Source organism: Nelumbo nucifera, chromosome 3 (genome assembly GCF_055504915.1).
Source record: "Nelumbo nucifera cultivar China Antique chromosome 3, China Antique-T2T, whole genome shotgun sequence".
Taxonomy (NCBI): domain Eukaryota; kingdom Viridiplantae; phylum Streptophyta; class Magnoliopsida; order Proteales; family Nelumbonaceae; genus Nelumbo; species Nelumbo nucifera.
The window spans coordinates 103,311,682-103,326,618 of record NC_142651.1 but is presented as its reverse complement, the minus strand read 5'-3'; the positions used below and the strand labels follow the sequence as shown (position 1 = coordinate 103,326,618).

General features: G+C 42.4%; 1 protein-coding gene across 2 annotated transcripts in view; it reads left to right on the top strand.

Annotated features, from left to right (window-relative positions):
• The window catches only part of GCP4 (GAMMA-TUBULIN COMPLEX PROTEIN 4), a 73,444-nt gene that overhangs the window by 23,081 nt on the left and 35,426 nt on the right, over positions 1-14,937 (top strand). The window lies entirely within an intron of this gene.

Sequence of the window (14,937 nt, the reverse complement as noted above, 5' to 3'; positions counted from 1 at the left end):
GCAGGTGATTGTAGATGGTTTAGGAATTTGAAACTTAGCATACAACTGTTTGAGCAAATGTCTAATTTAAAAGTGAACCTTGACAAAAGCTGTATAGGAGGGATAAATCTTGAGGAGAGAGAGTTGGAAGAGTGTGCGGACATTTTAGGGTGTGCGGTGTCTAATTGGTCAGTGAAGTACTTGGGGTTGCCTCTTGGGGATAATCTAATGAGGCAAAACTTCTGGGATTCGGTGGTAGAGAGATTTGAGAAGCGGCTAGCCTCTTGGAAGAGGAAATACTTGTCCTTGGGAGGGAGAGCCACACTAATAAAATCTACCCTTGCCAACCTTCCAATATATTTTTTTGTTAGTTTTTTTAAAATGCCAGGGAGGATTTTCAGAAGGTTGGAAAAATTAATGAGGGATTTTCTATGTCACCTAGGTGAGGAGAAAAAGGATCATAGGGTTAGGTGGGATCTGGTGAGCAGAAGCAAAGAATGTGGAGGACTAGGGTTAGGGAATATTCAGAAGAGGAACGTGGCTTTTTTAATGGTTATGGAGGTTTCCCCTAGAGAAAGAGAGGTTGTGGAGAGTATTCATGGGCTCACAAGCAATGGATGGGATGCTGGAATTTCGGCTAGGACTACAAGAGCTTCTCCATGGAAAGCTATTCAAGCTTCCTTGCCTCTCTTCACTCCATGGACAAGGTACAATTTGCAGTCTGGTAACCTCATTAAATTTTGGGAAGAAGTCTGGATTGGGGATTCTCCTTTGAAGGATCAGTTCCCTTCTCTGTTTGCCTTGTCTAATATGAAAAATAAGCCTATATCCAGTTTCTTGGTGTCCTCACAAGCTTCCTTAGGTTTTGGGTGGAACTTGGGTCTTAGAAGAGCAGTTAGGGAGTCAGAACCGAATAGTACTTTGTCTCTTCTTAATATTCTAGAAGGTATTTTCTTAGATCCTGTTAGTGGTGTTAGTGAAGGGGTATTTCAGTCTTTGTACTTGTTGAGAATGCTGATGTGTACTGTTATATTAGTTCGAGTGCCTCTTACTTAAAGAAGGGCACTCAAGTCTTTTCCAATAAGTTAATAATATAATAACAGGTCTGGCCGAATCAAGGGATTAACTTTTTCCCTAATTCGAACCAGCCTTTCTCTCTTTTCTCTCTTCTCTCTTTTCTTCTTTCCTCTCCTATTTCTTGCTGTCTACTTTACTCTACAGTCAACGAACAAGACAGAATTCTATGGCAGGTCAAACTTCAACATGGTATCAGAGCTAGGTTCACCAAATCAGACTTGCTAGAATTCTGCCTTCTGCGCATTCGAATTAGGGTTTCACTTGGGGTTCTCAGTTGTGAGTTGGAGACTGGGAAAAGGGCTGAAAAGGAGTGATCGCCCTCTTCCCTAGGAGGTCTCTATGCCTCCGATTGTGTCGTTGATGATTGGTTGCTGTGGTTTCTAAGCCCTAGTTAGGGCTGGTACGTGTGGTGCAGTGGTGTCTCAGCCCTTCGTATGGTTGGCCTTCAGGCGATGAGGTAAAGTTTTTTTATATATATTTTTTTTGTTATGGAATACATGAGAGGTGTAGTACAGTTCGCATGATGGGTTTTCAGATTGCAGTATCCTAGGGTTTATGCTAGGGTTTATTCTGGTTTGTGTGTGATTCGAATGGCAATAGTGTCTACTGAATGGTGAAGCTTCCTATAGTTGTGGATTAATGTTGGTGGTGTTACAAGTGTGGTTTTCAGCTTTTGATATCGCTGAAATCAGTGTGTAGACCTCGGTGAGTAGGGCTTGTGGTGTTGTTGTTTTCAGCATTTAATACTGCTGAAATCAGTGTATAGATTTCGGTGAGTAGGGTTTGTGGTGTTGCAGTTCTCAGCTGTTGAAATCAGTGTGCAGATTTCGGTGAAGTGTCTGTGTAGTGTGCAGTGTGTAGTGCTCCTAATTCAGTGCTCAGAATTAAGGGAGTTCGGCAATGGCAGATAACAGTGATAGTAAACCTAGTGTCATGATATCTACTGACTACCTGAATGTCCAAATGACCTCCATTAAACTGAATGGAGAGAATTATGTCCCTTGGGCCAAGTCTGTAGAGGTTTTTCTGAAGGCGAAGAAGAAAGTGAAGCATATAAGAGAGGAGAAACCCCCCGCTAATTCTCAGGAATATGAAGACTGGGAACAGGAAGATGCACAGATCATTACATGGTTGTGGAACAGTATGGAACCCAAAATCAGTATGAACTTCATGTTTCTTGACACAGCCAAAGAGGTGTGGGATCATGCTAAGAAACTGTATTCAGGTCAGGATAATACCACTAGGGTATATCAACTGTATCAGGAATACTTCAATCTGCAACAGGGAAATCAGAGCCTTGAGGAGTACTATGCCAATGTGAGGAATGTCCGTAATGAGTTAAATGTCTATCATCCTCTCACTTCAGATGTCAAAGTTCAATAGCAACAGCGAGAGCAGCTTGATGTGACACGGTTTCTGGTGGGGCTGAAGTCCAGATACTAGGGGGATCTGCTCTTCCATCTTTAGAGGAGGTGTTTGCTCGTCTTCGGAGGGCTTCCATTGGATCTATGGACTCTAATGTCTCCGATAAATCAGCATTCGCAGTGTCGAGAGGTCGAGGTGGCAGAAGTGGGGCTCGAGGAGCCCAGTCTGGCAGGAGTGGTAGTGGTGGATCTACACATATCCGTGGTGGTGGTCGTACTGGAGGCAGAGATTCAGGGGGAGCTTGTGGTAGAGGACGTGGCTCGGGTCCACGGAAGTGTACTCATTGTGGTTTGGATGGACATACCATTAACTACTGCTATGACTTACATGGTCCTCCCTCGACGTGGGCCAACCATGCCATGACTAGTGACACCAGTTTCAGCTCTAGACAGGAGAACCGGTTAGCTGACCCGATGACTTCTACTCCCTCAGATGGTCCAGGCAAGGAGATGGTGAGTGTTCCTCGGGATGAGTATGAGAGGTTTGTTCAATCCAAGTCGCAGCAGAACACAACTTCCTTTGCACACTCAGGTATGGCTTGTTTGGCATCCACACCCAACCCCTGGATTATTGACTCTGGAGCCTCCGATCACATGACGGGAACTCCAGGTGTGTTTTCATCTCTCACTCATTGCTCAACATCACAATCTGTTACCCTTGCTAATGGCTCCACGTCATCTATCTATGGCGTTGGTAATGTTGACCTAGACCCTGTATCCCTATCCTCTGTTTTATATGTACCTAAGCTTCCATTTAATCTTATGTCTGTTAGTAAGCTGACCAAGTCCCTTAAGTGCTCCATCACTTTTTACCCTTCTATGTGTGTTTTTCAGGATCTCAAGACGGGGATGAAGATTGGTGGAGGGCATGAAGCCGGTGGATTGTATTATCTTGATGGTGGTGGACGAACGTCAACGGCTCTTCAGTCATCCATTTCTCGTCTCCAGTGGCACTGTAGATTTGGTCATCCTTCGCTGAAAGTGTTGCAGTCCTTAGTCCCTTCATTGAGTCAACTTTCTGTTTTAGATTGTGAGTCTTGTCAATTTGGGAAACACCATCGTGTTCCCTTTCGTTCTAGGGTCGATAACCGTGTGTCGAGTCTTTTTTCTTTAATTCATTCAGATGTTTGGGGTCCTTATAAAGTGATGTCATATAATGGATACCGATATTTTGTTATTTTTGTTGATGACTGTTCAAGAATGACGTGGCTCTATTTAATGAAAGAAAGAAGTGAATTATTTTCCATCTTCCAGAAATTTTATGCTGAGATCCGCTATCAATTTGGGGTTCACATCAAAATTTTCCGTTCTGATAATGGTCGTGAATACTTGTCTTCATCTTTTCGAGAATACTTGGACCAACATGGCATTATACACCAAACTTCATGTACCTATACTCCGCTACAAAATGGGGTGGCTGAGAGAAAGAACCGCCATCTTGTAGAAACGGCACGCTCCCTCATGCACCACATGAATGTTCCCAAAACTTTTTGGAGTGATGCAATGCTCACCTCTTGTTTCTTAATTAATCGGATGCCCACGTCTATCCTTGATGGTCGTTCTCCTTTTAGTGTCTTATTCCCCAACATGTCTCCGTTTCCGCTTTCTCCTCGGGTATTTGGGTGTGTCTGCTTCGTTCATAATCTGAGTCCCGGGACTGACAAGTTAGATGCACGTTCCGTGAAGTGTATCTTCCTTGGTTATTCCCGAACTCAGAAAGGGTACAAGTGTTATCATCCTAGTTCTCGTCGTTCCTTGGTATGTGCTGATGTTACATTCTTCGAGTCTACTCCGTTCTTCGTGGGGTCCGGTGCTGCTGCTTCCCCCACATCACCCCCTCCTCTTCCTCTTCCTGTGGCTGATCCACCTCCTCTGGTTCCAGTCATGCCTGCGTCCTTGTCTCCGGTGCCACCATTGGTTGACCGTCCACCCATCCGTCACGTGTATACACATCGCCCATGTGTACCGGCTGCAGCTCCTCCAACTTCATCACCGTCGACAGATCCCGCTCCAGCTCCGACACCAGCCTCCGACCTAGATCTTCCTGTTGCCTTACGGAAAGGTAAGCGTACTTGCACCCTTCACCCTATTTCCAATTTTGTTTCACTTACCCACCTCTCCGCTTCCCATCGCCAGTTCATATCTTTGTTATCCTCCGTGGTTGTTCCTAAGGATGTCCAGGAAGCCTTTACCTCTCCAGAGTGGTGCCGTGCTATGGAAGAAGAGCTCTCTGCTTTGCATCATAATCACACTTGGGATCTCACCGCTCTTCCTCCTGGGAAGCAGGCTGTCGGTTGTAAGTGGGTGTATAGTGTTAAGTACTTGCCAGATGGTCGTGTTGAGCGCCTGAAGGCGCGGCTGGTTGCCAAAGGGTACTCCCAAACCTATGGCATTGACTACACGGAGACGTTCTCCCCGGTTGCTAAGATAGGGTCAGTTCGTGTCGTCATCTCTCTTGCAGCTATGTCTGGTTGGCCTCTCCATCAGCTCGATATCAAAAATGCCTTTTTGCATGGGGATTTGCTCGAGGAGGTCTACATGGAGCAACCACCTGGGTTTGTTGCTCAGGGGGAGGATGGTAAGGTATGTAGACTTAAGAAGGCTATTTATGGACTTAAACAGTCCCCTCGAGCATGGTTTGGTAGGTTCAGTGAGGTGGTCAAGAAGTTTGGTCTGAAACAGTGCCAAGTTGATCACTCTGTCTTCAGTCTTGACTCTTCGGCAGGTAAAATAATATTGGTGGTGTATGTGGATGATATCGTTGTGACTGGGAATGATAAAATGGGCATTGACAGATTGAAGGCATTCCTACAGGAACACTTTCAGACAAAGGACCTTGGCAAGTTGAAATACTTTTTGGGCATAGAGGTAGCAAGATCTAAGCATGGCATTAATTTGTGCCAGAGGAAATATGTGCTTGATTTACTGGAAGAAACAGGATTGTTGGGTACTAAACCGGCTGAGACACCTATGGAAACAAATACGAGGCTGAGCAGTGATATAGGTGAAGTGTTTGAAGAGCCTGGCAGATACCGACGACTTGTAGGCAAACTAAACTATCTAACCATTACTCGGCCAGATATTTCATTTGCGGTTAGTGTGGTGAGTCAGTTCATGCAGAAACCTTTGGTCCCACATTGGAATGCAGTGCTAAGGATTGTGAGGTATCTGAAAGGAGCTCCTGGTCGTGGTTTGCTGTACAGAAGTGGTGGAAAACTGGTAGTAGAAGGATACACCGATGCTGATTGGGCAGGTTCTATGTCTGATAGACGATCTACCACAGGCTATTGCACCTTTCTGGGGGGTAACCTGGTAACATGGAAAAGTAAGAAGCAAACAGTTGTGGCAAGAAGCAGTGCAGAAGCGGAATATAGGGCCATGGCACATACTGCTTGTGAACTAGTGTGGCTGAGGAACCTTCTACAGGAGATAGGATATGACATCAGTACTCCAATGAAGCTCTATTGTGACAATCAGGCAGCGGTTCATATCTCTTCCAATCCGGTGTTTCATGAAAGAACCAAGCACATCGAAGTTGACTGTCATTTTGTGAGAGAGAAGGTGCTGAATGGGGTGATAGAAACTGCATATGTTAGTACGGGAAACCAATGGGCAGACTTGTTTACAAAAGGTTTGAGTCGGGGGAGAGTGGACTACATATGTAACAAGCTGGGATTATATGATATATACTCACCAGCTTGAGGGGGAGTGTTAGTGGTGTTAGTGAAGGGGTATTTCGGTCTTTGTACTTGTTGAGAATGCTGATGTGTACTGTTATGTTAGTTCAAGTGCCTCTTACTTAAAGAAGGGCACTTAAGTCTTTTCCAATAAGTTAATAATATAATAACAGGTCTGGCCGAATCTAGGGATGACTTTTTTCTCTAATTCGAACCAGCCTTTCTCTCTTTCCTCTCTTTTCTCTCTTCCTCTTTCCTCTCCTACTTCTTGCTGTCTACTTTACTCTACAGTCAACGAACAAGACAGAATTCTTTGGCAGGTCAAACTTCAACAGATCCCTCTAAATCAGATAGAAGGGTCTGGACTTTAACAGCCTCTGGAATTTTTCCTTGTGCTTCTTATTTCAAAGCCTTAGTTCATCCATTGGGTCAGTTAGGGCAGTCTGGTGCAAACCGATTCCTCTGAAGGTTGGGAAGCAATCCTCGATAGAGTTAACACTTGTGGTCTCCTTTAGAGAAAGAGGCCTATGAGTTGTTTATCTCCCCACTGGTGTGTTCTATGCAAGGCTGAAGGTGAGACTGGTTGCCATTTACTGATTTCCTGTTCTGTCATCAGGGCTGCTGTTCATCTTTGTTTGGACGCAGTTGGTCTCTTCCACCAGATGTACAAAGCCTTTTTGCTCCTTCCTTGTTTAGCTGGTTGAAAAAAAGAGAAAGAGTTATGTGGAAATGTCTCCGGGCTGCTGTTTGCTGGACTATTTGGGAAGAAAGAAATGGGAGAATTTTCTCAGATAGGGAAAGAAGACTGCCAGAAATTCTGGAGCTGATTCAGATCAGAGCGGTTCATTGGCTGAAGTCTTTGGCTCTTTTTAAAGACTTTTCAGTGGATGATTTGCTTAGAAATTGGAAGGAAATTGTATGTTCAGCTCCGGTCAAAGATACATCCTTACCTTCTTGGTAGGGGTGTCAACGGTATTCGAAAATCCGATTTCGAATTCGATATTCGCCATAATCGAATCGAATTTGGATAATTCAAATATCTAATAGGTCGAATTCGGATATCCTATTCATACCTAATAGTTAATTGGATTCAAATTCGGATATGACCTGATTCAATTTGATAAATATCCGAATTCGACCGATTATTTAATTCTTATATATAATATATAAAATATTTTATATAATTTATATATAATAATTAGACTATATAAATAATTTATATATTTATATACTTTATATCAATAAAATATTTATTTTATATATTTATTAATTATCTAAAATAATTAATTAATCGAATTCGAATCAAATCGATTCGAATATTCGAATATTTACTCGGATTCAAATTCAGATATTAATTTTCAATATCTGTTGGATGTCGAATTGAATTTGGATATCGGATTCAAATTCGGATATTACCTGATCCGATTTGAATTCGATCCGTTTACACCCCTACTTCTTGGACTCCTCCTAGTGGTTTTGTTAAACTTAATTTTGATGGAAGTAGCATGGGTAATCCGGGTCCATCAGGTATTGGGGGTGTCTTAAGAAATGAGGAGGGAGTGATAATTGCTCTTTTTTCGGGGCCAATCGGATTGGGTGATTCTCTTAAAGCTGGGATTTCAGCTGTTATTGAAGGAACTCAAAGGGCAATTGATTTGAATATCACCAATTTGGTCATAGAAGGCGATTCTAAACTGGTAGTGGATTGGCTGAGAAATGATACTGCTAATTTTTGGAACTACAACAACGAGAAGAGGAAATTTAATTGGTTAACCAAGAACATTGAGGTGAAGTTGAATTGGGTTAAAGGAAGTGCTAACTCCTTTGCTGCTGATGGGTTAGCTAAACAAGGGGTATATAGGGATTCTTTGTTCTGGGCTGTCTTGTTATTGTTCTCATGGTTTTTCTGATTAGGTGAGATAAGAGTGTTTATCTCCCTCTTCTTGTACCTGTGTCTTTTCTCTCTAATTTTAATAAAATCTGTGAGTTATTGATAAAAAAATAAATATTGTATACAATCATAGAGTTTACAACTAATAAATTTATTATTTATATTTATATACTTTTTAAAACATGCATAAGTTAAAAATAATTCATTTTTTAGGGCTTTTAAACTTTTTTTGTTATTTTAAACACAATAAGTTGGATGAGGGTTAAATCTGAACTTGATCTGAGTCTGACATATCAGATCGGGTCCAATGGTTCTATAATCAGATCAGATGCAGATATAGGTGAATCCGAGCCCGAATCTGATCCGTTTACAGCCCTTTATGAAACAACATGAGGCAGATGAAACATAATGTTGTGCATGCCATACAACAGAGTATACATCTTATTTAAATGAAATCAAATTATGTAAATTCACAAGACTAAAACAAGAAAAAAGTTCCATTTGTAGATTGCATATTTCTGATGTATTAGCTTGGGTGTTGTGCCTGAACATCTGATAACTGTCTTATCTGGTTTCTTATACAGTGCCAAGGTGCTATTCCATCATTTTTTTTGTCTTTTTATGGATAACTGAGAACTTTTATTATTTTGTTGGAAAAAATCTATATACAAGGCCATGAGTAATTTCCCCAAAACTACATAGTAGAACAGGTTTTAGAATCATAATCTTCAAAATAATTTGTTGTCATCCATATTTAAATAGGAGCAAGCAATAATAGTGGAAGGAATCAGAGGGAAGGAGAGAAGCTGAAAATCTTCATTATGGAGAACTTTGTGGAGGCCAATTGGTGGAGAAGATTTCTAATGGTGGAGGCGAAAAGTTTTTTGTTGGAGGAACTAAAAATCAGAGGACAGACCAGTCTGAAAATCAGGGAAGATAAGAAGGCTTTAGTACTGCTGGTTGGGCTGGACGTGGTAGAATGGTTCACAGATTTTTTAGCAAAAGCAAGTGCAAGAGGGAAGGAGAGAAGCTGGAAAGAACTCACCACGAAGGAGGGAAGAAGATATCTGGTAGAATGCAGAAGAAATTATAAGGGGTCATTCATAGCACTCTCCGAGTTTTTTGACAAAAATAGGAAACAACTGGTCTGTTTTCCTGAAGGAAGAAGGAGTCAGGGGTGGATGGATATAGTAGGAACTCTGAAGGAATTTTCTTCAAGAGTCAAAACAGAAAAGAAGGAAGAAGAGGAGTTTTCAAGAACAACAGTCAATCTTGAAGGTCCTAGGCAACATGCCTCTTACCTTGGTGCACTCTGGAACTAACGCAGCTCTGTTAGTAACAGATGAAAGAGGGGATTGGACAAGGAAGCTGATTGTCGAAATTGATAAACCATCTAGAGGATGGAAGGAAATTGTGGGTTCTTTGACAAAACACTTAAAGTTGAGATCAGAATATATCCTTAATCCCTTTGATACGTGCAAAGCCCTGCTGGATCCACTTGAAAACAGAGTAGGAGTTGAGGCTGTATGTCTACAGGATGATTTTGGTTCGATTAATATCTTCAGGTGGTCCCCTTCTTCCAACTCAAAGGTGTCCTCGATCTTAAATGGGGTGGTAGTGCGTATAGTGGGTTTACCTTTCCATCTTTGGAATGATGAAGTTGCAGAAGCGATAGCAGTGGTGTGGAGAGCGAAATTGGAGGGTGTTTTCTGGGGAGATCTCAGGTCTGCAGCTATCTTGTAGAACGGAGTCAAGCCCAAGGATATTCCAAGGAAAGTGAATGTGAAGGTGGAAGGTGCTTTCACGGAGGTGTGGTGGAGGAAGCCGAACTGTGGAGGGAAGCCAGGAAGGAGGAAGATGCAAAGGTTGACGATGAAGTTTTGTGTGGAAGCAAAGGATTGGAGGACCTGCAAAGAAAGGAAAGTTATACAAAAAAGGGCGGACAAAACTTGGGAAGTTCAAAAGACTTGCAGAAAATGGAAGGTTTGGAATGTGCACAACAAGTTAGCTGCTGGGCCTCTGACAAACCTCATGCCCATGCAGTTACAGGTGGCGCCTATACTAAACCAGTTGTTACATCTGGTATTCTGCGAGAAGACCAGAAAAAAGTAGGAGGATTTGTTGAAAATGGGGAGTTTAAACGGTTGGGCCAAGGGGAAGGAGATAAAAAGAGGTTTGGTGGGCCCAGAGCTCTAAAATGTGGGCCAGCCAAACCGGAAGCAGTGGGCTTTGGGCGCTTTAATGAAGGTCCTAAAAGGCTGGTAAGGTGGATACAAGAAGCCCAGTTCAGGGGCCCAACCCAAAAGGACTTGACTTAAAAAGGCACGTGACTAGGCATGTGCCTTCAATAAATGGTTATTGTTTGCTGGAATGAAGCTGCTGAAGGAGAAGAGAAGAAGAAGAAGAAGAAGGAGAGTTGAGAATGGCGTCAATAATCTCTTAGCCAGCTCTACTCTATTATTAATAAGTGTATTACATAATGTTACACAAATAGACTAGAATGCCCCTGATTAGTGATGGGACACCTAGACAAATAAACAACACTAAATAAGATTAGGCCCAATAACTAAGGCCCAATAACAAAAGACCAAAGACCCAACAGAGATAAATAAACATATTAAGACAGCCGAACCAACACTCCCTCTCAAGCTAAGCATGGATGTCAATCATGTTTAGCTTGCCAAGTAAGTCCAAGAATTTTACTGTAGCTAGCTCTTTAGTTAAAACATTTGCGATCTGCATCTCGGAGGGAGTATAAGGAATGCATAGTTCTCCTGAGACTATTCTTTCTCTGACAAAGTGGCGGTCTATCTCAATATGTTTCGTTCTATCATGTTGCACTGGGTTATTTGCAATGTTGATGGCAGCCTTGTTGTCACAGTACAACCTAAGAGGGCACTCGATCTTTGTTCCAAGTTCACCAAGAAGGATCTTAAGCCATAGAAGTTCAGCAACACCATGAGCCATAACTCGATATTCAGCCTCTGCACTTGATCTAGCAACCACATTTTGTTTTTTATTCCTCCATGTAACTAGATTTCCTCCAACAAAGGTGCAGTACCCGAAAGTGGACTTCTTGTCTCCAACAGAGCCAGCCCAATCTGCATTAGTATATGCTTCAACTTCAATCTTATTGTGTTTTCTGAACAGAATCCCTTTCCCCGGGCAAGACTTCAAATATCTGAGAATCCTTTCCACAACTTTCATGTGAGGGACTTTAGGAGTGTGCATGAATTGACAGACAACATGTACAACATAAACAATGTTAGGGCGAGTGAGGGACAGACAGATCAACTTCCCCACCAGCTTTTAGTATCTTTCCTTATCAAGGTAGTCCTCTCCTACTAATTCCTGTAGGCCATGGTTCTGTTCTATTGGAGTATCTGCTGGCCTACACCCCATCATGCTCGTCTCTTGTAGAAGATCAAGGACATATTTCCGCTGAAATATGTAGATGCCCTCTTTTGATCTAGCAACTTCAATCCCAAGGAAGTATCTCAGTTGACCCAAGTCTTTGATCTCAAATTCAGCAGCCAAGAATTCCTTTAGTCTTTTTATCTCTTCCTGATCATCCCCTGTAATCACCATATCATCCACATAGACAATAAGTGCTGTAAGTTTTCCATTTCTCTTCCTTATGAGCAAGGTATGATCTGCCCCACTTTGAGTATAACCACCTTTCTTCATGGCCCCACAAAGCTTCTCAAACCAAGCTCGAGGAGACTGCTTAAGACCATATAGTGCTTTTCTCAGCCTGCACACCTTCCTGCCAAACCCATAACCTGGTGGAGGATCCATGAATACCTCTTCATGTAGGTTGCCATTTAGGAAGGCATTCTTTTAGTCCAATTGATGTAGCTCCCATGAGAAATTTGCAACTAATGACAATAGAACTCGGATTGTGTTGAGTTTCGCTACTAGAGCAAAGGTTTCTTTCTAGTCAATCCCTTCTTTTTGAGTAAACCCTTTTGCTACAAGTCTGGCCTTGTACCTTTCAATGGACCCGTCCTCCCTATGCTTTACAGTGAACACCCACTTGCATCCAACAGTGCTTTTCCTTTCCGGTCGATCCACTAATTCCCAAGTCCTTGCTTTCATTAAGGCTTTCATTTCTTCGTCCATAGCCTCTTTCCATCTTGGATTGGATACTGCCTCTAAATACCTAGTAGGAATATGCACATAAGAGAGAGCAGACACAAAAGAACAATAACGGGGAGACAAATGTGAGTAAGACACAAAATCAGCAATGGGGTGTCGGATAGTACAAGAACGGGTAGGCTTACGAAGGGCAATAGGAAGATCCAAGTCAGAGGGATGTGTGATAGGATTACTTGGGGTTGTTGAGACAGGTTGATCCGAGTCCAATTGGTTGCTGTCATGAGTTGGAGGACCCTTTTTCCTTCTGTTGTAGGTGATTCTTATATCTTTTTGCTGCCTTCTGGAGTCTTCAGTAACATCTGCAACATCACTAGTAGTAGCTGGTGCAATGGAAGCCTCATTAGATTCACCTGGGATACCACAACTAGGAGGATCAGGAGGAGAAGGTGGAAGGTCCGAGGCAGAAAGAGGCACAAAGGAGGGAACAAAAGAATCCTCTTCCATCCCGCTAGTCTCCCCCTGAAGAGGATTCTGGGAAGAATGAAAATAGGATTGAGACTAAAAAAAAATCACATCCTTTGTGACATTTTTTCTTGGTGACTGGACCATAACACTTGTAACTCTTCTGTGTAGGAGAGTACCCCAAAAAGATTCCTTTTGTAGCCCTAGGGTCCAGTTTGGTCTTCTTTGGATCCTTTACATGTATAAAGCATACACAACCGAAGACTTTCGGTGGAAGAGAAAAGTCTGGAAGATGAGGGCAAAGGACAGAGAAAGGAGTTTTCATCCCCAATACCTTGGATGGCATTCGATTTATCAGATATGATGCAGTAAGGACTGCTTGAGACCAATAGTTTTGGGGAACCTTGTGCTGAAATAGTAAGTCTCGAGCAGTCTCCAATAGGTGTCTATTCTTGCGCTCAGCAACCCCATTCTGTTGGGGGGTACTAGCACAAGATGACTGATGGATCATTCCAGCATTCTCCATAAACAGATTCAAGGACCTTTCAAAGTATTCAGCTTTTTTATCAGACCTGAATTGTTTAATTTTCTTGTCAAATTGTGTTTCAATCATTTTGTAAAACGCCATGGTTACCCGTGGCACTTCATCGTGTCCTTTTAACAAGTAGATCCATGTGCATCGAGAGTAGTGATCAATAAAACTGATAAAGTACCGAAAGCCATCAACAGAAATAATGGGTGAAGGGCCCCAAACATCAGAGTGGACTAAATCAAAAGAAGCTTGAATTTCATTACTAGAAATTGGATAAACAATTCTACATTGTTTTGATAACTGACAAACTTCACAAACTAAATTTTGACTTGAAGCACCTTTGAATAATTCCTGAAACAACACTTCTAATGACGAAAAAGGTAAATGACCTAGCCTAGCATGCCACAGATGTAACCTAGCTATTGACTCCACATTGGACTGACTACTAGTAGCAGATGTTTGTAAGGCCGAACTGATGTCTGCATCAAGGTAGTAGAGGCCTCCACACTCATGACCGCTCCCAATCGTTCTCTTCGTCAATATGTCCTGAAAGACACAATGAGTAGGAAAAAAAGTTATGCTACAATTCAAATTCTTGGTAAGCTTTGAAACAGATAAGAGATTTGAAGAAAGATTGGGAACATGTAGGACAGATTTGAGTGAGAGGACCTTGCTTAGGTTAACCACCCCTTTCCCAGAGATGGTAGAGAGGGAGCCATCAACAACCCTCATCTTATCTTGGCCAGACAGTAAATGATAGGAAGAAAATAGAGAAGACATATGTGTCATGTGGTCAGTTGCACCGGAATCAATAATCCAAGAAGCAGGATCAATAGAACTAGTTGCACTAAAAGTAGAGGCAGTACCTGATCTGGCAAGGGAAGTGGAAGCAAGAGAATTGGTCCTTAGACGGGCTAGTGCCCGGCTAAGTACCTCTACCTCATCGGCAGTGAAACCCAAGGACCCGTGTTCGGGGGAATTAGCAATCTGTCCCATGGAAGACGAAGTAACTATGGATGAGTGTTTTGAGCCATCACCACTATGACTGGCAACCAGATTCCCACTTGCAGCTTGACCCTTCTGATGCTTCTTATCTTTCTTCAAAGCAGCTGGTTTCAGATGTGGATAGAGAACCCAACAAGTCTCTTTCACATGTCTTTCTCCTCCACAGTGGGTGCACTTCAGATGTCTCTTGTCCGAGTGCTTATTCCCCTTTTGATTTGTAGAAATTAGGGCCGAATGTTCCACAAACTGTTCAGCTGGCTTAGTTTGAGTATCAACTTGCATCTCTTTTCTCCTAACCTCTTCATTCTTCACGAGGTAGTAGACATGATGTAAGTCTGGCATTTCATCCCTTCCCAGAATTTGGGACCTTATGCTCTCATATATTGGATCTGGGCCCAAAAATTTAAATGCTCTGCCCTCTTCAATTTGTTTGTCATGCCTTTCCTTGTCTCTGGCATTCTCCCAATCAAGAATGAGGTGATGATCTAGCTCTTCCCATAGTCCTTCTAAGGTAGCAAAATATGTTGCAACAGTCATATCCCCTTGCCTTAAGGCAGCAATGTCTTGATTCAATCTATAAATTCTGGCATTATTTTTTCTCTGCCCATAAGTTTTAGACACTTTCTCCCATATCTTGGTAGCAATGGAGAAATGTTGAACAGTCCTAGCTACCCTTGGAGTCATTGAAGCAAGTAGCCAGGACATAACAGTAGCATTCTCCTTACGCCAAACTGCATAATCAACACTACCCACTTCAGGTTCCTTCTTCTGCCCGTCCAAATAACCAGTGAG